This window comes from Sorex fumeus, unplaced genomic scaffold (genome assembly GCF_029834395.1).
Source record: "Sorex fumeus unplaced genomic scaffold, SorFum_2.1 ptg000073l, whole genome shotgun sequence".
Taxonomy (NCBI): Eukaryota; Metazoa; Chordata; class Mammalia; order Eulipotyphla; family Soricidae; genus Sorex; species Sorex fumeus.
The window spans coordinates 16,005,995-16,032,214 of record NW_026606130.1 but is presented as its reverse complement, the minus strand read 5'-3'; the positions used below and the strand labels follow the sequence as shown (position 1 = coordinate 16,032,214).

Here is a 26,220-nt window from a genome sequence, read left to right as displayed (position 1 = left end):
TGGTATTGTATTTGAGGTGACCAGAACTTTTTCCACAGAATTAGTTGATTAAGGTTGGTATGTGAGTCGATAGGGTTGGGAATGGGAAATATAACTGCGGCCACCTCAGAGAAGGCCAGGCCCACTTTTGAGGAGGCCATGCCCCCTACAGTGGAGGCCACACCCCCAGCAGGTCCTGATGCTAGTCTACAGACCTGTGCCCAAGGGCCTGTACAGAAAAAGGCGGGGGCTGGGTGGGCATGTGTAGTGGAACTCCGTTGAGTGCTCTCAGGAAGATGTCTTGGTGGCAGGCAATAGGGAGCATGGGGCTGGACTGGACGGGGATGCACAGAAGGACGCACCTGTGCAGAGGAAAGGCCAAATATTCATTTTTTTTTGCTTTTTGGGTCACACCCGGCGATGCTCAGGGGTTATTCCTGGCTCATGCACTCAGGAATTGCTCCTGGCGGTGCTCGGGGGACCATATGGGATGCTGGGAATTGAACCTCTGTGGGCCATGTTGGCTGCGTGCAAGGCAACCGCCTTACCCACTGTGCTATCGCTCCAGACCCCAAATATTCAATTTTTTAAATATTTGAAATTTCACCTAGTTGAGGGGTAAAAATCTTCCAAAGTATGGCTTTTTTCTTTTTGCTTTCTTTGGCCAATCACAATGGATTCCACAGACTTCTGATTTTATAAGTTAATTAATTGATTAATTAATTTCTCAACTATATATATATATATAAAATGTATGTTTTGGGGTTATACCCAGAAGTGCTCAGGACTTATTCTTGGCCCTGTGCTCCGGGATTCAGTCCTGGTGGGGCTTGGGGTATCATATGGGATGCCAAGGTGCAAACTCCAGGTTTGCTATGTTGAAAGGAATTGTGCTACCCACTGCACTATCACTTCGGTTCCCAACCTAACAAACAAATATGAATGGAATGTCTACTCCTTGTTATAAAGGCACAGAGTTCATGGGCTCTGCTATCTAAGTGCTTGCACCTAAAGAGCAGTACATGTGTATTAAGATGGATATATGTTTGTGGGTGACACCAAGGTAAGGTTGACTCCAGCATGGTTTACAATCTCCTTACTTGAGAAAGTCAATGAAGTCAGCTTTCTTTTTTAGCCATCTCTACTATTCTCATAAAGACTAAATGACTTGATGTATACCTCCTAGGGGTGTGATATAATAATTTTACTTCAAATTAGACTAAAGATTAAAATAAGTTTCCCCACGATATTATCACATAAATAGAAACTGTTCTTTTTCCTTTCTAAAAAAGATTAATGAGTTTATCTTAGGTGAACCAGTTGAAAGACCTTTGCATAGTGTTTAATGGGAGCAGTACCTCAGTTAAAGTCAACTCATGCCAAGTCTAGACCTTGTGCCTGCAAATTCAGATATGTACAAGATAACTCATATTTATGAATGTCACTATGTAGCATGTCTCTTATTGTCTTTAGAACAGAGGAGTTTATGACTGGATTCAAAAACGAATAAGCCCCGTGAAACTGACTGCCATTTATCCACAACACATGAAATGGATATAAACTATAATGATATGTCATTTATAATGAGAATCTTAAGGATTTATTTTTTTGTCAGTTAACAAATTCTCAGTAGAGTATTCTAGTGGAAGCTCTGATGTGAAAATAGGGCTGCTTATGGGCAAGGAAACAGGGAGGAAAAGGTGTATAGATGACATTAATAATGAGTAGCATCAAATTTAATAGCTACAGGCAGCCTCTACAGGGACATATATGTTGTAGGAACTGGTTGGTTGCTTTCATAAGCCATATCACCAACATCAGTAAGAAATGAACACTGCAAATTTTGACAGACTTCTTTATTGTCTCTGTTTCTGTGATGATTACCTCTTTCTGTGGATGTCATATTTTCTTTAGCTATCGCCAATTCTACTATAGCCTTCTATAACAGAAATAAATTCTCTTATACATTTACAATATATAATTTTTAAAAAGCACAATGTTTTAATTTTATTAGTCAAAAATTTCAGGAGTTCTGGAAACCTCTTCCTATAAAATTGCTGTCAGCATCCCGTATTTTGTCAATTTAGGGAAATAGCTTGTTGTCTGATTACACAGCAGTTTTATTCCCTATAAATAACTATTCTGAAGTAATATAATTATGGAACCATTGTTTCAGAGCTTTCCTACATTTCTTGGCTAATGCTAGTCTCCAAGTGAGACTAAATCCTCATGTGATTCTCCCCATTTCCTATTTTATTCTCTTCCTCCAATCTTCATTTTCTCCAGCAAATTACTTATATAAGCATTCCATCTCAGGTTTGTTTCTTCATTTAGAAAAATTAATATATGTAATTAAATTAGTTTATACACGGACTGGGACTTGTTACCATAACTTCAAATTGCGTTCTTATTCCTTAATAATTTGTTGAAAAAAGAAAAAAAATTCAGGTAACTACTGATTATTAGTTGTTGCGTCTATCATCATATAGAGGGGTGGGGTTGAATGTCTAAGCACTTAGTCAACACTATGGATATCATCTTTGGAATACACAGATTGTGGTGAAATATTTATGTGGGAAACTATTTAAGACCATCCTGTCGTAAACAAAACGCAGATTTTTCCCACTACATTTCTAATTTGCTTTTAGAATTTGGCTGATACAGGGGCCACGGTGATAGTAGAGCAGGTTAATGCTGTCTTGTACCTGGGTTTGACCTGGCACCCAATTGGTAGCCCATGCTCTACCAGGAGTGATCTCTGCGTACAAAGCTAGGAGTAAGTTCTTTAAACCAGTGGGTTTGACCAAAGAACAAGGAAATAGATGGCTGATATAGACACATAAAAGTGATACAAATTGCTACAGGGTCACAAGTTGGCCCTATATGCAGGATAACTCTGCATACTGTGGAGAAGTTAGTCTTATTTCAATGTGAGTTTATTGCATTGGTATTGAACCCCCAGGTGCAGCTAGAGCATACATGAAAACTGCTTATTCAGTGTCGTGCCTGAGTCTGTGATAATGGTAATTTTTAAAATTTTTATTAGTGAAACACCATGAGGTACAGTTGTAGACTTACAAATTGTTGTGCTTGGGTTTCAGTTATACAATGATTGAGTACTCATCCCACCACCAGTGCCCATTCTCCACCACCAATGCTCCCAGTGTCCCTCCCAACTCCCCCCACCTCCCCCATCGCACCATACCTCTGTGGCAGGGCATTCCCTTTTGTTATCTCTCTCCTTTTGGGTGCTATGGTTTGCAAAAGAGGCATTCGGTATATAGTATACTTTCAGCATGCATGTCCCAACCTGGGAGGATTCTCCCAACACCCTTTTCTTGGTTCTCCCTTCTCTATCTGAGCTGTCTTTCCCCCTAGCATGTGCGGCTGGCCTCCAAGCCATGGAGTGAACCTCCTAGTACTTATCTCGGCTATTCTTGGGTGTTAGTCTCCTATTTTGTTACTTTATATTCCCCATATGAATGCAATATTTCTATGTCTGTCCCTCTCTTTCTGACTCATTTCACTTAGCATGATACTTTCCATGTAGTACCACTTGTATGTAAAATTCATGACTTCATCTTTTATAACAGCTGCATAGTACTCCATTGTGTAGATGTACCAAAGGTTCTTTAACCAGTCATCTGTTCTCTGGCACTCTGGTAGTTTTTTTTAAATTTTTGGGTCACACCTGGCAATGCACAGACATCACTCCTGCTCTGTACTCAGAAATTACCCCTGGCCGTGCTCAGAGAACCATATGGGATGCTGGGAATCGGACCTGGGTCGACCACATGCAGGTAAATGCCCTACTCACTGTGCTATTGCTCCTGCCCCGATAATCGTATTTAGATAAAAAGAAATATTGTGCTTCCCCTCTAAACCCCTTTGTTATTTTCATCAAGCAAACTTTTAGCTGTTGCCACAGTTTCTGTCATCTTCATGTGTACATTTGGTAGGAGTACTTGTTAGCAACCAATGATTTTCCACATCCTTCATACTCCTGTTCACTCTTGATTATTGAGATTTTATGCTTTTCCCGTGTATCATGCACCTCCACCTAAGACAAAACAGAGGTCTTTTTCACTAAGGGAATCAATGTATAATTGTTACATCATTAAAGTGTATAGGGCATAAGAAGTTAGAGGGGATAAAAAGGAGACTGTGGTAATACCTATTTCCTCAAAACCCATTCCAGTAAATTTCCCACATCACTAGGTAAGACTCTTGGTCAGCTTTGCTGATTTATTCTCAGAAGCTCCCTTCGCTTGCATAATGCAATCTTCAAGATTTTAAAGAAAGCCACTTTTCTTTCAATCGTCTTTCCTCTAAACTCAGCATAAGAAGTATGTTTGATTTATTTGTTCTCAACATGCTGTAAATATCCACCTTGAAAATGGCCCCAGGTTCACGTATTCTGATTTTCTCTCTATGGCATAGAGTCATTCAAGTCTCAGCATCACCCAGCACTTGTTGAATGAAAGATATACTTCCTTTTATTTTTCAGGTTTTGGGCCATATTGTGCAGGGATCAGGACTTATTCTGGGCTCTGTGCTCAGGGAGCATTTCTGGCAGGGCTTGATCGGTAGACAGTTTGCAAGGCCAACTCCTGACATGCTGTACTACTTCTCCTGTCTTTACTCATTTACCATGTCCTGGAAAAATTCCCCACTTATATGTTTCCTTTGAGGAAATTTCTGTTCATCTCTTCACCCAATTTCTGATGGTGTTGGATTTTTCTTATAAATTTCTATCAGTATTTTATATTTTTTGAATTTTAAACTGTTATTAGATAAGTGATGAGCAAATATTTTTCTCAACCTGTGAGGTGTTTTATTGTTCTAGTCATCATTTCCTTTGAGCAGAGAAGCTTTATAATCTGATGTAATTTCATGTGTTCATCTTTGATTCCACTTTCTTGACCAATGGCATTGAGTCCTTGAATATGCCTCTAGCTTCAGTGTCATGGTGTGTTCTGCCTTTGTTTTCCTCAATATAATTTATGGATTCAGATCTGCTATTAAGGTCTGAAGTCCATTTTAATTTGAGTTTTGTGCATGCTGTTGGGAAGGAGTTGTCTGAATTAATTTTATTTGCATGTGAATGGCCACTTTTCCCAGTACCATTTGTTGAATAGGTTTCCTTTCTCCTTTTGCTTATGTTTTCTCCTTTATTAACTGCCTACATACTTGACCATTTGTCTACAGCTTTCTAGTATGTTTGAAACTGGGGAAATCTAAGACCTCATTTTCTCTTTTCATAGGATTTCTTTGGACAATGAGGTTATTATTATTTCATGTGAATTTCAAGAGTTGTGGGGAGCTGGCCCTTTAACTGACCAAGGCCTAAGTGCCTGTGCTACGTGACCTGCAACAGGCACAGCCTGTGCTACGTGACCTGCAACAGGCACAGCCTGTGCTACGTGACCTGCAACAGGCAAGGCCAGTGCTATGTATGGTTACCTTGAGGTATGGTCATGGCTGTCAGCGATAACAAGAAGTAACTATCTCATGTCTAGTGTGCAATGCATATAAATCATATGGACATGGCCCTTTGTGTAACAAACCTCCCTAACCATATATGGGCACGACCTTCTGTGTAGCTGCCTCGCTAATGAATATATACCCTGATTGCCCCCAATAAAGTCTGTCCCTTTTTCTCTCTGTTTCTGAGCTGCATTCTGTCTCTTGTGTCTTGTGTTCATTCGGTCGGTCCTTCCCTGTACCTACGGATCCTAGGGCCACCTCCGCGGGCCGGAGAGTGGTCTGGCAGGGCCCCCCGCAAAGAGTGATATATTTTTTTTTGAAAAATATGATTGGTGTACATATAGGGAATGCACTGAATCTGTGTGATGCTTTGGGGCAATATTGCCATTTTTTCATGCATGGATGTGGGGAAATGGGTAGCATCATTCTCTGCTGGTGGAAATGTTGCTCCAGCCCTTTTGGAAAACAGTATGGATACTTCTCTAAAACCTAGGAATAAAGCTTTCATATGATCTAGCAATTCCACTTCTGGCATCTATCGCAAGAGTCAAAAAATCTATTCAGAAAAGATAACTTCACTCTTATGTGTATTGCATAACTATTCACTGTAACTCAAATCTGGAAAAAACTCAAGTGCCCAAGGACTGATACTGGATAAAGAAACTATGGTATGTATATAAAACAGAATAATACCTAGCTGTAAAGAAAATATGAAATCATGCAATTCACTGTTATGTGGATGGATACAGAAAGTATAATGTTGAGGTTGAGTGAAGTTAGTCAGAAGGAGAGATACAGACACAGAATACTCTTTTCCATAAGTGGGGTATAAAGAAACAAAGTAGGATATAGTAAATACAAAAAGTCAACAGAAACTGAGAACTTGTCTTTAGTATGAAGCTTATAACAGGAAAGAAGAAGAGGGGATAGGAAAGACAGGGAAAACTCTTGAACAAAGGCAGAGTGAAGTGGACACTCTGATAGACGGTATGGTATGGGAAAGTGTTCTGCATGAAACATTATCATTAACAGTATTGTAAATCAAGGTAACTAAAATAAAAATTTAAAAATTTATTCCTTAGCTCAGGTACCATTTTCTGATAAAAATTATTTAGTTATAGTGGAGAGATGTAAAAGTGGGTGTTGGAACATTTTATGACTGAAACCCAATTGTCAACAGCTTTGCAAATATGGTTATTTAATTAAAAATTCTTTAGTTAGTTGACATTGAGATATTAGATACCAACTGGCAGAAGAACAAATAGAAGTTGATCTTGAGGTGGGTATTGGTACCTTGGGGACCTGTGTATTTAGATAAATACTGTTGGCGATGGTATTTAGATAAAAAAAAAAATAGTGTGCTTTCCCTCATTGTCTTAAAAGTAATCTTTTGAGGAAAACTTGGTTGATGAAAAAATTGATTAATGACAGAACTTTCTAAACCTCTTTGTTATTTTCATCAAACAAACTTTTAGTTGCTGCCACATTTTTCTGATACCTTCATGTGTATATTTGGGAAGTATTTTTGTTAGGAACAAATACGATTTTCCATATACCTTATTCCCTTGCTCACTCTTGATTATTGAGATTTTCTTCTTTGCCCTTATAGCATGCACCTCCACTTAAGGTGAAGAAGAGGTCTTTATCACTAAGGGAATCAATGTATAATTGCTACATCATTGAAATACATAGGGCATAAGAAGTGAGAGGGGATAAAAAGGAGATTGTGGTACTCCCTAAAAGACAGGAGGAAGAGTGGAAAGTTGGTAGCAAACATGTCTTTACCTGAAGCTTATCTTATGAAGGAAATAATCTATGGATTGGGAATTGACGTGTTTGGAGTGTGACGCTGAAAAATGCCTTTGTTGGCTGAAGGGGGTAGAATATAGAACCTGTAGGCTTGAACTACAAAACCATGGTTTGAGAGCCATCTTTTTATTTAATATTGGTGCCAGGACCCAATACGCAAATTAGACCTCAAGGACTTGCTCCATAAAACAGAACCAATAATACTTGATCTCATATTTGAGAAGGATATCAGATAGATTGTGTGCAAACTCCCTGGTAGCCAAGAGGCTTTGGGAAAGTACTCGTTACCTTTCCTTTCACTTATTCCAGAAACCTTGCCAAAGCAGAAAGTTTATAGCTGAAAGAAACAAAATCTCACTTCAGTAAATTAGAAATAAAATTTTGAGTTTTCTGTTTGAGTTCTGAGAAACTGATTTTCTGAGGAAAATGTCTGAAAAAATTATATTAAAATTAAAATTAAAAAATAATTTCTGAAAAAAATTTCTGAGAAAATAATTTCCCATCATCTTGTTATATGCATTGCCATATGTAGCAATTGTTTTTTAGTGAGACAAAATAGATTTTATTGAAATAAAGTTAGAGAAATATGAGCTGAAAGATAGAGATATGTTTTCAAAAGAAAACACAGGCTTCCCCAGAAGGGAAATGCAGAGGAAGGCTTTTGGAAGAAAGTTATACAAAATTTCTCCAAATTATCTTGGTCTTGCATTTTCTTCATTCTTAAAAGTTAATCTGAGTGTTGTCATATATTTCAGGAAAAGCTTTAGATTCTCTTTTTGTGTGTGTGTGTGTGTGGGTAGTGGGGCATGCCTGGCTATGCTCAGGGGTTACTTCTGGAGTCACTTTATCATTGTTGGGGTGGGGGCATATGGTATGTCAGGTGCTCATGTGCAAGGCAAGAGACTTTTCTCTTTTTACTATTTCTTTTTTATGTAGAGTATTTCTATTTATTCAGCCACTGATTAGCTGATTGACTTGTGCATGAACACCATCTTACATTTTTTTTCATTTTTTATAATTTTATTTATTGAATCACTGTGAGAGTAGTTACATAGCTTTTGGGTCCAAGTCTCAGTCATACAATGAAACACCCATACAATCATCAGTGTCCATTCTCCACCCCCAACAACCCCAGTATACCCCCATCCCACACCCTCCCCCTACCCATGGGTCAGATGATTTCCACATTACTCTCTCTCTACATTGATTACATTCAATGTTTTGACACCAGACCCACCATTATTATTTGAGATTTTACCCCAACACTCACATCTGCTAAAAAGTCAACAGTAGACAATTTGTTTTCTATTGCTGGTTATGAATAACATATGATGTCGCGTGGCTGCAGCAGTGGCGAGCGATTTTGAAATTCCAAAATTTTAACACTTAAATCTGGAGGAATTTCTTCCTAAACCTCCTGAGCTCCGAGATTTTCTCCTGAGTATCTGGGATCATGGCCATTAAGCAGCTTGATCAGGAGCCAGAGGCTGTTCATGGGTGGTGAATTGGGGTTTTGTTGGGGTGGGGAGGACAGGACTGGCTCCACCCCCATCCCATGAGGCCCAACATGCCTCGTCACTTTGGGCCAAAACCTGACTGTCCAATGGCCTCTGGAGGATGGCAGCCACTGAGCCACCAAGGGGGAGCAGGTGGAGGGACAGCACCCTGTTCCCCCTGGGGTGGCCCGGCGATAGTAACCTACTGTGGGATCCGAACACATTTCTGCCAAAAGTCACTGTGTTTCGAGATTTATGTCTCTGGGATCATGACATTAAGCAACTTGATCAGGAGCCAGAGAGACCGTTCGTGGGTGAAGACTTGGGGTCTCGTTGGGATGGGGAGGACAGGACCGGCTCCACCCCCCATCCCGTGAGGCCCTGTGTGTTTCATCACTGTGGGCCCAAAACTGACTGTCCAGTGGCCTCTGGAGGATGGCAGTCACCAGGCTGTCAGGGGGAACAGGCCAAGGCACAAAACCTATTCTCACCTGGGTTGGCCCAGCACCGGTAACCTACTGCAGGGACCGGACGCATTTCTGCCAAAAGCCGCTGGGTTTCGAGATTTGTTTCTGAGTCTCTGGGATCATGGCCATTAAGCAGTTCAATCAGGAACCAGAGAGGCTATGCCTCCAATTATATAGCTGAGCCGGAGGTAGTTTGTGGGTGTTTTTCCCGCATACCTTACTTTTGGCCGTTTACGTTCTTGTTAAACTTTGCCCCAAGTTTTTGGGGGTCTGACCAGAGGCACAGCAGCAATTTTGGGGTATCTGGAAGTCTGAAGGCACCATCAGGCTGCTGATGCACTCGCCTCATAGGTACAGATTGACCTGCTGGCTGCACCATACCCCCTCTTTTTACTATTTCTGAGGACCCAAGGCTTGGAGTCTTAAATGGTATCTTCCATATTCTTATCAGAATAGATTCTCCATTTCTGAGGGGCTCACCTTTCTCAGTGTGTCAGTTTTTTAAAATTTTTTTCTTTTCTTTTTTGGGTCACATCTAGCAATGCTTAGGGTTTACTCTTGGATCTGGATTTAGTAACTACTCCTGCCAGTGCTCTTGGAACCATATGGGATGCAAGGGATTGAACCCGGGTAGGCCAAGTGTATGGCAAATACCCTACCCATTGGGCTATTTCTCTCACCCAATGGTGTATCAGTTTCTCTGTTTCCAAAGAACTCATTATTTACATCTCAAATAGATGTGTTCCACATGTCTTTGACTACTTTAGGGTAAGGAAATTTCTTCTTAAATTTTATTATTTCCCAAAACATTATCAAGGCCCCCTATCTATCTATCTGCAACTGTATGTTCAAAGTTAACAGACACATAATACAGATTTCAGTGTTGGGTCTTAAAGAGAATCTTTTAGTTCTCCTTTGGTTCACAGCAAAAGTCTGAATCTGAATCACACTGTCAATATCTGGATGATGCGCATGGAGCTGGTTTTTTCCTGGAGAGATAAATGCAACTAGAAATTCCATTAATTTTTATAGCACTGGCAGCGGGGGTTGGTGGTGGTACATAAGATAACTTGATAAGGTCCCTTCCATATAGTTAGTTAGTAGTTGGTCAGAAGAGGACCAGTTTCCCAAGTTTTTGTAAGACAACTACCAGGATGAATTGTGTTTGTAGGTAATTCTCTATTTGAGTGAGTTAAAATAGCATTTCTATATTCTTAACTTGCCTAATGCACCTGTCTTAAATTAATAACACGCTTAGTCCAATAAGAAGTCTGTAGTTTAAAAGGGTCTACCAGATAATGGTTCAAAGGGACTAAGCTGAAGTTTTTCCTTAGGAATTATTCTGTATATGAAAAGGAATATAGCAAGAGTGAGAGCCAAGATCTTGGTACCTGCACTTGATTGAGGTTGTCCTTCACCTAATGTAGAAAGATGGGATGGCCTCAAAGAAGGTGAAAATGTCACTGGAGTTCATCAACTCTGGCACCAGTTGGTGATGAAAAGTTGCAAATATGTGCTGGGCTACAAGCAGACACTGAAGATAATCTGGCATGGCAAGGCTGATCATACTTGCTAACAACTGCTGGGCGCTCAAAAAATCTGAAATCAAGGACTTCACTACATTGCCTAAGACTGTTTTCCATCAATACAACTGCAATAAAATTGAGTTGGACAAGCCTGTGGGAAATACTAGATTGTGCATGCTGGTGGTCATTGATCCAGGTGATTCTATATTATTAGAAGCATGCTAGTACAGACTGGTGAAAAGAAAATCATGGGAAATTTTTCTGTAATGAAACCAAGCTTATTTTCAAAAAAGAGTGTCAATATTCAGAAGTTTCTTGACATAATTACCCTAATATCTTTTAAAGGGTGTGATTAAGTTTTTCCCTGTTTCCTGACAATGGGGGTGTGCCAGTCTGTATGAAATTGATTATTTATTTTTAAAGAGGAAGTTAAATCTTGGGTGACTTTAGAAGTGAAAGAAATTCCATTGTAATTCTGTAGTGACTGGAGTTAATCAATTCTAGGAATTATTTCCTTAAGTAATACTTTATACACTTGTCCAGGTTTGCAATTTTTAGGGGGAAGCATGATTTTTTTCTTCAGCATTACTGAAATAAAATTGACATATAACATTGTATAAGTATAAATACACAACAGTGATTTTGAAATATTTATATATAGATTGAAATGCAATATATTATATATTGAATGTATAATATATTTATTGAATATATTATATATTGAATATATATAATCGTTTATATATATTGAAGGGGCTGGAGCGATAGCAGAGCGGTAGGGTGTTTGCCTTGCAAGCGGCCAACATGGCCGACCGGAGTCCGATTCCTCCGCCCCTCTCGGAGAGCCTGGCAAGCTACCAAGAGTATCTCGCCCACACAGCAAAGCCTGGCAAGCTCCACGTGCCGTATTCAATATGCCAAATGCAGTAACAATTGTCACAGTGGAGACGCTACTGGGTCCGTTCGAGCAAATTGATGAACAACGGAGGACAGTGACAGTGAGAGTGACAGTGATATATATTGAAATGCAAGCGTAATAACATCCTAATATAAGGCTAGTTAACACACATTCCCTCATATATTTACAGTTATTTTTGTGCTAAGAACTTAATAACTTCCAAATGTATGGTACAGCATCTTTGATAGCATTGTGGGGATTACACTTGCATGTAAGGTGGTCCCGGATATTGAGCTCATAGCATCACACATGCAAGGTATATAATCATGTGCATCAGTCTATTTTCAATATTTTTAGTAATCCCCATATTGCTTTCCATAGTGTTTATACCAATTTACATTCACATCAAATGTGCGCTGTCTTTTCTTTTCTCTACATTCTTTTATTTTTATTTTTTGAGGATAGTCATCATAACATGCATAAGGTTGTGGTAGCGATTTGCATGTCCCTAATATTTAATGCTGTTAATTATTATCACTACTATGTACTGATTAATCATTTGCATGTCACTGGAAAAATGTCTATTCAGTTCATTGGCCCATTGTATAATTAGATTGGTTCATTAATGAGTTAGATATATTTTGAATATTAATCCTTTGCCTGATATATATCTTCTTAAAATATTTTATCACATTCCATAGGTTAACTTTTCATTTCATTATTTCTTTTGCGGTCAGTGCAGAAACTTTTTAGTTCAGTATAATTCATTTGTTAATTTTTTTTTGCTTTTGCTTCCTGTAGTTTTGGTTTATGCGGGGTGGAAAGTGGTGGGGAACCAACAGCAAAACATTTCTTTTTTTTTTCTTTTTTTTATTAGTGAAAAACCATGAGGCTTACAAATTTTGTGCTTGGGTTTCAGTTATACAATGATCAAGTCCCCATCCCTCCACCAGTGCCCGTCATCCATCCCCATGGGTCCCAGCATCCCCCCCACCCTCATCCCCCACCCCGTCCCATCCTGCCTCTGTGGCAGGGTATTCCCCCTTGTTCTCTCTCTCTTCTTTTGGGTACTGTGTTTTGCAAGAGAGGCTTTGAGTGGCAATCATGTTTGGTCTATAGACTACTTTTAGCATGCTTCTCCCACCCTGGGAGGGCCCTCACAACACCCTTCATTTGGTACTCTCTTCTCTATCTGAGCTTCCTTTTCACCTAGAGCCTGTGGCTCGCCTTCCATTCATGGAGCAAAATTCCTGGTACTAATCTCAGCCATTCCTGTGTGTCACTGTCCCTTTTTGTTGCTTTATGTTCCCCAGATGAATGCAATCTTTCTGTGTCTATCCCGCTCTTTCTGACTCATTTCGCTTAACATGATACTTTCCATGTAGTACCACTTGTATGTAAATTTCATAACTTCATCTTTTCTAACAGCTACATAGTACTCCATTGTGTAAATGTACCAAAGTTTCTTTAACCAGTCATTTGTTCTTGGGCACTCAGGTTTTTTCCAGATTCTGGCTATTGTAAAGAGTGCTGCAATGAACAAACAATTGCAGATGTCACTTCGACTATACCTTTTTGCCTCTCTGGGATATATTCCCAGGAGTGCTATAGCTGGGTCAAATGGCAGATCAAATTCTAATTTTTTGAGAGTCGTCCATACTGTTTTCCAAAAGGGTTGGACCAGCCGGCATTCCCACCAGCAGTGAAGGAGGGTCCCTTTCTCGCCACATCCGCGCCAGCACCGGTTGCTTTTGTTCTTGTGGATGTGGGCCAGTCTCTGTGGTGTGAAATGATATCTCATTGTGGTTTTGATCTGCATCTCTCTGATGATTAGTGATGTAGAGCATTTTCTCATGTGCCTTTTTGCCATTCGAATTTCTTCTTTGCGAAAGTTTCTGTTCATTTCCTCACCCCATTTTTTGATGGGGTTGGGTGATTTCTTCTTGTGGAGTTTAACCAGTACCTTGTATATCCTTGATATCAACCCTTTGTCGGATGTGTACTTGGTGAATATCCTTTCCCATTCTGTAGGCTGTCTTTGTATTTTGGTCACTGTTTCTTTTGAGGTGCAGAAGCTTCTTAGTTTAAGATAGTCCCATTTGTCTATCTCTGTTTTCACTTGCTCGGCCAGTGGCGTGACATCTTTGAAGATACCATTAGCTTCAATATCATGGAGAGTTTTGCCAACTTTGTCTTCAATAAACATTATGGATTCTGGTCTGATGTTGAGGTCATAAATCCATTTTGATCTTACTTTTGTGCATGGTGTTAGGCAGAGATCTGAGCCCACTTTTTTGCATGTAGCCGTCCAATTTTGCCAGCACAGTTTGTTGAAGAGGCTTTCCCTGCTCCATTTCACTTTTCTTGCCCCCTTATCAAAAATTAGATGATTATATGTTTGGGAGGAAATGTCAGTATATTCAACTCTGTTCCATTGGTCTGCAGCTCTGCTTTTGTTCCAGTACCATGCTGTTTTAATTATTACTGCCTTGTAGTAGAGTTTGAAGTTAGGGAGGTTGATTCCTCTCATTTTCTTTTTCCCAAGAATTGCTTTAGCTATTCGTGGGGGCTTATTGTTCCATATAAATTTCAGGAGTGTTTGCTCCATTTCTTTGAAGAATGTCATGGGTATCCTTATAGGGATTGCATTGAATTTGTACAGTGCTTTGGTAAGTATTGCCATTTTGACATAGCCTTATAACCTTTGGATAAATCAACAAGAACATAACTCATCAAGGAATTATTGGCTTTGAAAGAAGTAATAGAAGAGAAAGGGCTTATGGACTTATACAGGGCTTTACACCCCAAAAAGAAAGAATACACATTCTTCTCCAGTGCCCACGGAACATTTTCCAAAATAGACCATGTGCTAGGACACAAAACATACCTCAACAGAATCAAGAAGATAGAAATAGTATCAGCCATCTTTTCAGACCATGATGCACTGAGGATAGAAGTGAATCACACAGACACGGAGAACCAAATCAAACACCTGGAAATTAAACAACTCGATGCTGAACAATGAGTGGGTCAGGAATGAAGTCAAGGAGGAAATCAAAAGATACCTGGAAACAAATGAGAATGAAGACACAAACTACCAGAACTTATGGGATGCAGCGAAAGCTGTATTAAGGGGAAAATTTATAGCTCTGCAAGCCTATCTTAAGTCGATAGAAACGATGCACATAAACAATTTGACCTCACATCTCAAGACCTTAGAAAAGGATCAACAGAAGGAGCCTAAATCAGGCAGAAGGAAAGAGATCATAAAACTTAGAGCAGAAATCAACGACATGGAAAACAAAGAAACAATCCGAAAGATCAATGAAACCAAGAGCTGGTTCTTCGAGAAAATAAATAAGATAGATAAACCACTAGCAACACTCACAAAGAAACAAAGAGAGAGAACCCTAATAAATCGAATCAGAAATAAGAATGGGGATATCACAACAGAAACTAAGGAAATTCAAGAGATCATCAGAGACTACTTTGAAAGTCTCTATGCCACAAAACACGAGAACCTAGAAGAAATGGATAAATTCCTGGATCTCTACCATCTCCCAAAGCTGAATCAAGAAGATATAGAGTACCTGAGTAGACCCATTCACATCAAGGAAATTGAAACTGTAATCAAAAGTCTTCCCAAAAACAAAAGCCCAGGCCCAGACGGATTTACTAGCGAATTTTTCCAAACATTTAAAGAGGACCTATTGCCAATTCTTCTCAAGCTTTTCCAGGAAATTGAAAAAACAGAAACTCTCCCAAACAGCTTCTATGAAGCCCATATCTCTCTAATACCAAAAGGAAACAAAGACACCACAAGAAAAGAAAACTACAGGCCAATATCCCTGATGAACACGGATGCGAAGATTCTCAACAAAATACTAGCCAATAGAATACAACAACTCATCAAAAAGATCATACATCATGACCAAGTGGGATTCATCCCAGGGATGCAAGGATGGTTCAACATTCGGAAATCAATCAACATAATCCATCATATCAACAAAAGAAAAGATAAAAATCATATGATCATATCAATAGACGCAGAGAAAGCTTTTGACAAGATCCAGCACCCATTCATGATGAAAACCCTTGCCAAAATGGGGATAGAGGGGACTTTCCTAAATATAGTTAAAGCCATCTACCACAAACCTACAGCAAACATCATCCTCAATGGGGAAAAACTGAGACCCTTCCCCCTAAGGTCAGGGACGAGACAAGGATGCCCACTCTCTCCACTACTGTTCAATATAGTACTGGAAGTACTTGCAATAGCGATTAGGCAAGAAAAAGATATTAAGGGCATCCAGATAGGGAAAGAAGAAATTAAGCTCTCACTATTCGCAGATGACATGATACTATACTTAGAGAACCCTAAAACCTCTACCAAGAAACTCCTAGAAAGAATAGGCTTGTATAGTAAAGTGGCAGGCTATAAAATCAATACCCAAAAATCCATGGCATTCCTATACGCAAATAGTGAAAGAGAAGCAAGTGACATCAAGAAAACAATCCCATTCACAATTGTGCCCCAGAAAATCAAGTATCTAGGAATCAGCTTAACTAAGGAAGTAAAGGACCTGTACAAGGAAACCTACAAAACGCTACTTCAGGAAATAAAAGAGGACACGAGGAAATGGAAAAATATCCCCTGTTCATGGATGGGGAGAATCAACATCATCAAAATGGCAATACTTCCCAAAGCAAAACATTTCTAAGATCAGTGTCACAAAGAGCTTCTTCCCTAAAGTGTATTCTTATAGATTAAGAATATCAGGCAGTCTCATTTAAAATCCATTTTGAGTTAATATTTGTGAATGGTGTGAGAAAGGGGTCCAATTTCATTTAATGCATATGGTTATCCAGATTTTCTAGTACCATTTTGCTGGGGACAGGCCTAGGCACTCCCTACCTCTGTCCCTGTGAACAGGGACTGGGTGTGGAAATACGTGAGGGGGCGATCCATGTCCTGAGAGCCGACCTTGAGATGTGGCTGAATGGCCACCAGGCTCTGGCGGCCAGCTGGAAAGGAGGTTGAAGGCCAACCATGCTCTGGCGGCTGTACTTGAGAGGAGGCTGAAGGGAAGGCTGGCTCGTATCCGCTTTGTCCAGGCCCAAGGCCACATCTCCATTCCTTGTTTCTCAAGAGCTGAGATAAGGAACCGAAAAACAAGTAATGTTTGCAAAAATAAAGTTGCTTGCACACTTGCACAGCCTAATCAATATTGTTGACACATCTTTTTAAATGTGCTGATCATTGCCAAAATAAGACTCTATAAACCAGTTTGGATTATAATAAACTTGCTGTATGTTTCATACAGTCCTCCCTACCCTTCAGCTCTCATTCCCTCTCTCTGGCTAATGTTCTACTAACGGCGCCGGATGCAGCAAGTGGCATCCAAACACAGGGAACGGAACACAAGGGAGTCAATGAAGAGCCCCTAACAAGAAGAGACGTGTAGTAAGTAATTTACAGAGAAATTTAAAGAGCTCTGGGATGTTGTGTATATTTTAATAGGGAGTAAAACGTGGAGCAGGCTAACCACCATCCACAATTGCTTGCAGAGACTCTCCAAATGAGGCTTAGAGCAAAAGGGGTTAATGTAAAAAAGAAACAGATTAATGCTTTTCTTGAACATGTCAGGGAGATTTGTTCTTGGTTCCCTAAAAGGGGGGATTTGAATGAACAGACCTGGAGTCAGGTGGGTCGAGAGCTGCAACAGCATTACAATGATGGTGGAAAAAAACTACAGATACTTCTGCATTAAGGTTAATAATGGATGGAACATTGTAGCACTGTCCTCTCGTTGTTCATCGATTTGCTCAAGCTGGCCCAGTAACGTCTCCATTTTGAGACTTGTTGTTACTGTGTTTGGCATAATGAATGCATCACAGGTAGCTTGCCAGGCTTTGCCGTCTGGCGAGATACATTTGGTGGCCTGCCAGGCTCTCTGAGAGGGGCGGAGGAATCGAACCTGGTTCGGCTGGGCTGGCTGCATGCAAGGCAAATGCCCTACCGCTGTGCTATCATTAATGGATAATGTCAGCTTAACCTCAATGCCAGAAAGAAAGGATGGTGATTAGTGTGATCATACCACAGCTGCAAAATGCATGGTTTGCTGGAGGGTTGCTGGTCAGGAAGTGTGGGAGACGCCCCCACTGCCCCTGGGACACCCCAGGAGCAGAACACTATTTGGCAAGACATCCTGGTCTGATGAAAACAGGCTGAGAAAGCCCCTGCCTAGTTAAAAATGAAAAAGTTTTGTGAAATAGTGCAAGAATAAAATTTTGTGTGTTTGCTTATGCTGCTATTAAAAAATTTGATACATACCAATTGCCTTTTTGTGTGAGTGTCTGAAAGCATGTTGGTACTGTAAAATTGTCAAAAGTATCTGGTGGGAAAAGTTTATAATTTGATATAAAAATTAAGAACTAAAGTCAATAATGGTAATATCTGACCACCTTAAGTTTACAACAATTTTGTCATCGTTTATTTTGCTGGCTTCATATTATGAAGAGCACTTTCTTGACCCAATTACGAAGGAGGAAACAGGCTGGTTAGGCTGTGAAACAGGCCTACTGGGTTATTTTCCCTGGGGAATGCCCCTTCCTTTCTCAGTCCATCAGTTTTCTCCCCGCCATTCTTGAAGGGTCAGATGGATTGATCAAGTATATATGTGTGCACATGTATATGTGATGTTTGTTGTCTTTATGTCTGTCTGTCTGTGTTGAGTACTCAAATGTTAAAGTTGGGTTACAATCAGAAGTAGCACTGTAGCACTACTTCCTGTTCATCAATTTGCTCGAGCGGGCACCAATAACGTCTCTACTGTGAGACTTGTTGTTACTGTTTTTGGCATATTAAATACACCACAGGGAGCTTGCCAGGCTCTGCCATGCGGGTGGGATACTCTCAATAGCTTGCCGGGCTCTCTGAGAAGGACAGAGGAATCGTAACCAGGTTGGCCATATGCAAGGCAAACACCATACATGCTGTGCTATCGCTCCTGCCCCTCAAACATCAGAAGTAGAAATCCTTAAACCTGGGCAAGCAGCATTTTCACAAGAGGTCTGGGTACCATGTAACTCTGCAATTTAAAAAAGTCTTGGTGCTTTTGGAACTTGTTGACCAGGTTTAAAAAAAGATTTCTCAGCAGAATGCTGAGCCTATAGAGAAATTGAAGTTCTCAATCTAAAATTTCTTATTGATGGATATTAACAGTTGAAATTCTTTTGAGCTACAGAATATGTATTATCTAGAAAAAAGATGCTGAATTAGAGTGTGAAACTAAAGCAAAATTAGAGTTCATAGAAAGCAAGTCTTTATTATAAGCCTCAGCCAATTTTAATGAAAGAGTAAGATTATGACACTTTACAAAACAACAGAGGCACAGTAGCCACTAAAGTAAAGTTTCTTATGTTTCTATAAACATTAATAGTTCAAGTGTTTTCTTACACTAATATGCCAATATATGTATACTGATTACATCTGCATTGGATTGTTAAAATGTAAATTGAAATAATTGTGGTACCAAAAAAAAGAAATAATTGTGGTACCTAAAAACAGCTAAAGTTATAAAATTGGTTTCAAAACTTATCTCGGTGGGACCGGTCCATCAGCTAATTGGCCCCTCCTCTCAAGGTGGGTAGGGGGAGCCCAAGCCGGGAGCCGCTCCTCCCCCCTCAGCCGCGTGGCTTTTCCTGCCGAACCCCAGCTGGGAGACCCCCGCCGCATGTCCAGCTCCGTGGGACCGGTCCATCAGCTAATTGGCCCCTCCTCTCCAGGTACAGCCTGCTCCCAGGGCTTGGGACTCTCTTTGGGCTTGCGCAGCTAGCTCGATCCCCTAGAACAGGCGGTTTTCTCACTTGATCTGCGTGGGATGGGAATTGAGGCCCATCTCGCGGCAAGAAAGCTGAACGGCTCCGGGCACTCTCTCCAAATTCAACCAAAATAGTAACAGTGAACATGAATGACTAAACCACACTGGTCACAATGGTAAAGCAACGCAAAAGCCCACCAAACTTTCTTATTGAAGAGGCTAGCCCAGAAGACACCAACAGTACTGAAGTGTTAGACAACCTCTCTGACAAGGAATTCAGAAGGGAGCTACTTAGGATGCTTAGGGAACTAAAAGAAACAATGGAAAGCAATGCCAATAAAAGACAAGAGGATTTGAAGGCAGAAATGAGGAAAATGCAATCGGAAATGTCAGACCTGAAAAACCTGGTAGGCGAATTGAAAAACTCAGTGGAAGGTCTCAGCAGCAGAGTAACAGCTGCTGAGAACAAAATCAGTGAGCTCGAAGACGAAGTTCAGAGACTTTCCAGAAAAGAGCAGAAAAAGGAAAAGAGACTCACAATTTGGGAACAGATGGCAAGAGAAGATCGTGATGAAGCCAAGAGAGGTAACAATAGAATTATTGGAGTCCCAGAGGTACAGGAAGAAAACCTTGATGAAGAAGAAACTGTCAAAGACATAATTGCTACAACATTTCCAGAGCTGAAGAAAATTTGTTACCACATTCAGGAGGCCCGAAGGGTACCAACTAGAAGAAATCCGAATAAAAATACCCCAAGACACATCCTGATCAAAATGACCAAAACCTTAGACAGAAACAAAATTCTGAAAGCAGCAAGATCTAAGAAAGAAATCTCTTACAAAGGAGCATCCTTAAAATTAACAGCTGATTTTTCTGATGAAACCCGCGTGGCCCCAAAAGAGTGGTGGGATATAGTGAAAAAACTCAATGAAATAAATGCCTCTCCAAAAATACTTTACCCAGCGAGACTCTCATTCATAATAGAAGGAACAACACACAGTTACACAGACAAACAACAGTTCAGGAACTTCATATACTCAAAACCATGGTTACAAGAACAACTAAATGGACTACTTGACGGCAAGACAGGTCCCTCAAATACAACAAATTTCAACAGAACAATGGGACAAAATACCATAACAATAATCTTTCTCAATGTCAATGGGCAAAACGCACCAATGAAAAGACATAGAGTGGCAGGATGAATTAGAAAATTGAACCCAACATTCTGCTGCCTACAAGAAACAAATTTCAATAGTCAAAGCAAACAAAGACTCAGAGTCAAAGGCTGGAAAATAATCCTACAGGCAAACATCTCCCATAAAAAAGATGGGATAGCCATCCTAATATCAAACCACATTGATTTCAGAGTGAAGAAGGTCATAAGAGACAGTAAAGGCCATTTTTTTATTGATCAAAGGATCTGTACAACAGGACGAACTTACAATAATAAGTGTATATGCACCTAATGAGAGACCATCAAAGTACTTAAAACAACTGCTCATAGATTTGGAAAAAGACATCAATAGCAACACAATAATAGTGGGAGACTTCAACATCGCTTTGTCGCCTCTTGATAGATCAACCAGACTCAAGCTTAGCAAGGGCATACTTCATCTGAGGGAAACAATGGAAGAAAGGGACTTAGTAGATATATACAGGACACTTCATCCTCAAAAAGCTGAATATACATTCTTCTCAAGCGTACATGGAACATTCTCCAAGATAGACCACATGCTGAGCCACAAAACATACCTCCAGAAAATTAAGAAGATAGAGATTGTATCAACAATATTCTCAGACAACAATGCGCTTAAATTAGTAGTAAATCACACAAAAAGACAGAAAAGAAAATCAAACACCTGGAAATTAAACAGTGCGCTATTGAACAACCAGTAGCTTAGAAAGGAAATCAAAGAGGAAATCAAAAGATTCCTAGAAATGAATGAAAAATGAGGACACAAGTTACCAAAACTTATGGGACACAGCAAAAGCAGTGTTAAGAGGAAAGTTTATAGCTCTACAAGCATTCCTCAGGAAGGAGGAGCGAGCACACATAAATAACCTAACCTCACAACTTAAGAGCTTGGAGAAGGACCAACAAAAGGAGCAAGACCCGAATAGGAGGAAGGAAATAATAAAACTCAGAGCAGAGCTTAACAGGATGGAAACCCAAAAAATAATCCGAAAGATCAATGAAACCAAGAGCTGGTTCTTCGAGAAAATTAACAAGATCGAAAAGCCTCTAGCAAAACTCACAAAGAAAGGGAGAGAGAAAATCCTAATAAACCAAATCAGAAATGAAAAGGGGGTCATTACAACAGAAACTACAGAAATTCAAAGGATCCTCAGGGAGTACTTTGAGAAACTTTATGCCATGGAACATCAAAACCTCGAGGAAATGGATAAATTCCTAGACTCCTACAGACTCCTAAGGCTGGACCAAGAAGACCTGGAATACCTGAACAGACCTATCACCATCAAGGAAATTGAAATGGTAATAAAAACTCTCCCCAAGCACAAAGGTCCTGGCCCAGATGGATTCACTAGTGAATTCTTGCAAATCTTTAAAGAGGACTTACTCCCAATCCTCTTTAAGCTTTTCCACGAAATTGAAATATCAAAAACACTTCCAAACAGTTTCTACGAAGCAAATATCACACTGATACCAAAAGCAGACAGAGATACCACAGAGAAAGAATTACAGGCCGATATCCCTGATGAACACAGATGCAAAAATTCTCAACAAAGTACTAGCTAGTAGAATCCGACTACTCATCAAAAAGATCATACAGCATGACCAAGTAAATTCATCCCTGGGATGCAAGGATGGTTTAACGTTCAGAAATCAATCAACATAATCCATTATATCAACAAAAGAAAAGATAAAAAGCATATGATCATATCAATAGATGCAGAGAAAACATTTGACAAGATCCAGCACCCCTTTATGATGAAAACCCTAGCCAAAATGGTTATAGAGGAGACTTTCCTCTACATAGTTAAAGCCATCTACCACAATCATACAGCAAGCATCATCCTCAATGGGGAAAAACTGAGAGCCTTCCCTCTAAGATCAGGGACGAGACAAGGATGCCCACTCTCTCCACTACTGTTCAATATATTACTGGAAGTACTTGCAATAGCGATTAGGCAAGAAAAAGATATTAAGGGCATTCAGGTAGGAAAGGAAGAAATCACGCTCTCACTATTCGCAAATGATATGATACTCTACTTAGAGAACCCAATATCCTCCATCAAACAATCCTAGAAACAAGAAACTTGTATAGTAAAGTTGCAGGCTATAAAATCAATACCCAAAAGTCCATGGCTTTCCTATACGTAAACAGTGAGAGAGAAGAAGCTACATGAAAAAAAAATCCCTTTCACAATTGTGCCCCAGAAAATCAAGTACCTAGGAATCAGCTTAACTAAGGAAGTAAAGGACCTGTACAAAGGAAACTACAAAACGCTACTTCAGGAAATAAAGGAGGACATGAAGAAATGGAAGGATATCCCCTGCTCATGGGTTGGGAGAGTTAACATTGTCAAAATGGCAATACTACCGAAAGCATTGTATAAATTCAATGCAATCCCTATAAGGATACCCATGACATTCTTCAAAGAAAGGGAGAAAACACTCTTGAAATTTATATGGAACAATAAGCCCCGACGAATAGCTAAAGCAATTCTGGGGAAAAAGTAAATGGGAGGAATCAACCTCCCTAACTTCTAACTCTACTACAAAGCAGCAATAATTAAAACAGCATGGTACTGCAACAAAGGCAGAACTGCAGACCAATGGAACAGGTTTGAATACACTGACAACTCCCCTCAATCATATGATCATCTAATCTTTATAAACGTGCAAGAAATGTGAAGTGGATTAAGGAAAGCCTCTTTAACAAATTGTGCTGGCATCATTGGACGGCTACATGCAAAAAATGGGCTCAGAACTCTGCCTAACACCATGCACTAAATTAAGATCAAAATGAATTAAAGACCTCAACATCAGACCAGAACATCAGACCAGAAACCATAAACATTGAAGACAAATTTGGCAAAACCCTCCATGACATTGAAGCGAATCGTATATTCAAAGATGCCACGCCACTGGCCGAGCAAGTGAAAACAGAGATAGATAAATGGGACTATCTTAAACTAAGAAGCTTCTGCACCTCAAAAGAAACAGTGACCAAAATACAAAGACAGTCTACATAATGGAAAAGGATATTTACCTAATACACATCTGACAAGGGGTTGATATCAAGGATGTGCAAACTACTGGTTGAACTCCACAAGAAGAAAACATCCAACCACATCAAAAAATGGGTCAATGAAATGAACAGAAACTTTCTCAAAGAAGAAATCCGAATGGCAAAAAAGCACATGAGAAAATGCTCTACATCATTATTCATCAGGGAGATGCAGATCAAAACCACAATGAGATACCATCTCACACCTCAGAGACTGTCCCACATCCAAAAGAACCAAAGCAACCGATGCTGGCGCTGATGTTGCGAGAAAGGGACACTCCTTCACTGTTGGTTGGAATGCTGACTGGTTCAGCCCTTTTGGAAAATAATTTGGACGATTCTCAAAAAATTAGAAATTGTGCTCCCATTTGACCCAGCAATACCACTCCTGGGAATATATCCCAAAGAGTTAAAAATGTATAGTCGAATTGACATTTGCACTTGTTTGTTCATTGCAGCACTCTTCACAATAATCAGAATCTGGAAAAACCTGAGTGCCCAAGAATAAATGACTGGTTAAAGAAACTTTGGTACATCTGCACAATGGAGTACTATGTAGCTGTTAGAAAACATGAAGTCATGAAATTTACAAACAAGTGTTGCTACATGAAAAGTATCATGCTAAGCGAAATGAGTCAGAAAGAGAGGGATAGACATAAAAAGATTGCATTCATCTGGAGGACATAAAGTAACAAAATTGGAGATTAATACCCAAGAATATTGAGATCAGTACCAGGATGATTACTCCATGGCCTAGAGGCCAACCGGGCATTCTAGGAAAAAGGGCAGCTCAGATAGAGAAGGGAGCTCCAAATAAAGGGTGTTGGAAGGATCCTCCCAGGATGGGAGATGCATGTTGAAAGTAGACTATGGACCGAACATGATTGCCACTCAATGCCTCTTTTGCATACCACAGCACCCAAAAGGAGAGAGAACAAAAGGGAATGCCCTGCCACAGAGGCAGGGTGGGATGGGGGGATGGTTCTGGGAGGGATACTTGGATCCATGGTGGTGGAAAATGAGCACTGGTGGAGGGATGGGTATTTGATCATTGTATAATTGAAACTGAAGCACAAAAATTTGTAAATTTCCAAATGTACCTCATGGTGTTTTACTAATAAAAATAAAAAATAAAAAAACCTCTTCCTTCAAAACCTTAAGAGCAATATCATGCTCAACAGGGGATACATTAGCATCTCTACCTCAGTATATTTTGGTAATTGTTCACGTAATGTAGGTGAGGAGAAAAATCAACAAATAACAGTTTCTTATAAAAGAAAAAAAAACTTATCTCATGTATGTTTTATTTGATCTTTCAGACTTTTAGTAACATTTATCAAAGGTTATAATAGGTTAATCTCAGGTGGCAACCTGATATCCTGAAGCCAAAACATTGTGCCTTTGTAAAAGTTTTAAAGACAACTGGTTTTCCTGCTTATATTTCAGACCAGCTTCAAGCCTTCTTGCTGAAGGATAAAAGTGAGTCACTTTAAGTTAAAGCAGCTGACAACTGCTGTACGGGCTAAAAGCAGGCTCCTCAGCAGCTATGACAGCCTAAACTAACATTAAGTCTCAACTAGTCCTTAGTTTCTGTTTCCCAGAGCAGGACTTGCAATTTCTGGTAAACTCCAAGTTGAGAAATTTGCCAAGATAAGGAATTGGGCAGTTGGCTCTGCTGGTCATGAAGTGTCACTGTACCCTCCTTAGAAACTGTTGCTAATCATTGCCTAATTGCTGACCACCGTTATAATAGGGCCAATGCTAAAAACAGACCAGTATATAAATTGCCTCTTATCTCTGAACCCTATATAAACTGCTTGTGATTTGGAGTCGGGGTCCTTGTCAAGACTCCACTCTGTTGGATGAGACCTATACCCTAGCTCGGGCTAGCAATGGCTTGGGATAGTAATAAAGTTCCTTTGCTTTTGCATTATTTTGTGTGGAATTTGGTCTCTACGCAATTGGTGATCTGAAACTTGGGAACAACACCACTTTTTGGCTTTAGTTTGCAGCTGAACAGAGGCAACTGTCCCTCTCTCCTCCCTCCGCCATTTCTCAGTGAGGCTAATTAAAACTGAGAATGATGATAACTCACAACCTTGCTTATTTCAGTTGTAAAGTTAAGAAGCTTTCCTCCCCGCTGCGACCAGGGCTCTGGCAGCCGAAGACCTCCAGGACCAGCCACCACCATGCTGAGACCACTCTCCGCACACATGAAGGTACTGGCAGAGGGACAAAGCCACGCGGGTTCCGGGGCCGAGATCTCCAAGCCTACTTGGATTGGAGTCGAGCATCCTCCACCCAGATCCTCCAAATTCCAGTAGGCGGGAGTCACACCCACCACCTGGCCCCCTGGCGCCGTGGAATCCCATCGACGGCCAAGACTCAGAGACTATAAAATCCAGCTCTGGGAACCGTGCGGCCGCATTCGCAGCCACACGACATCATATCAGGACATCATTTTATGACATATTATCTC

The 26,220-nt window shown here is 40.1% G+C and overlaps 1 pseudogene; it reads left to right on the top strand.

The window, feature by feature from the left end:
* Positions 1–10,674: 10,674 nt before the first annotated feature.
* On the top strand, positions 10,675–11,120 carry LOC130038126 (60S ribosomal protein L30-like; annotated as a pseudogene).
* The last annotated feature ends 15,100 nt before the right edge of the window (positions 11,121–26,220 follow it).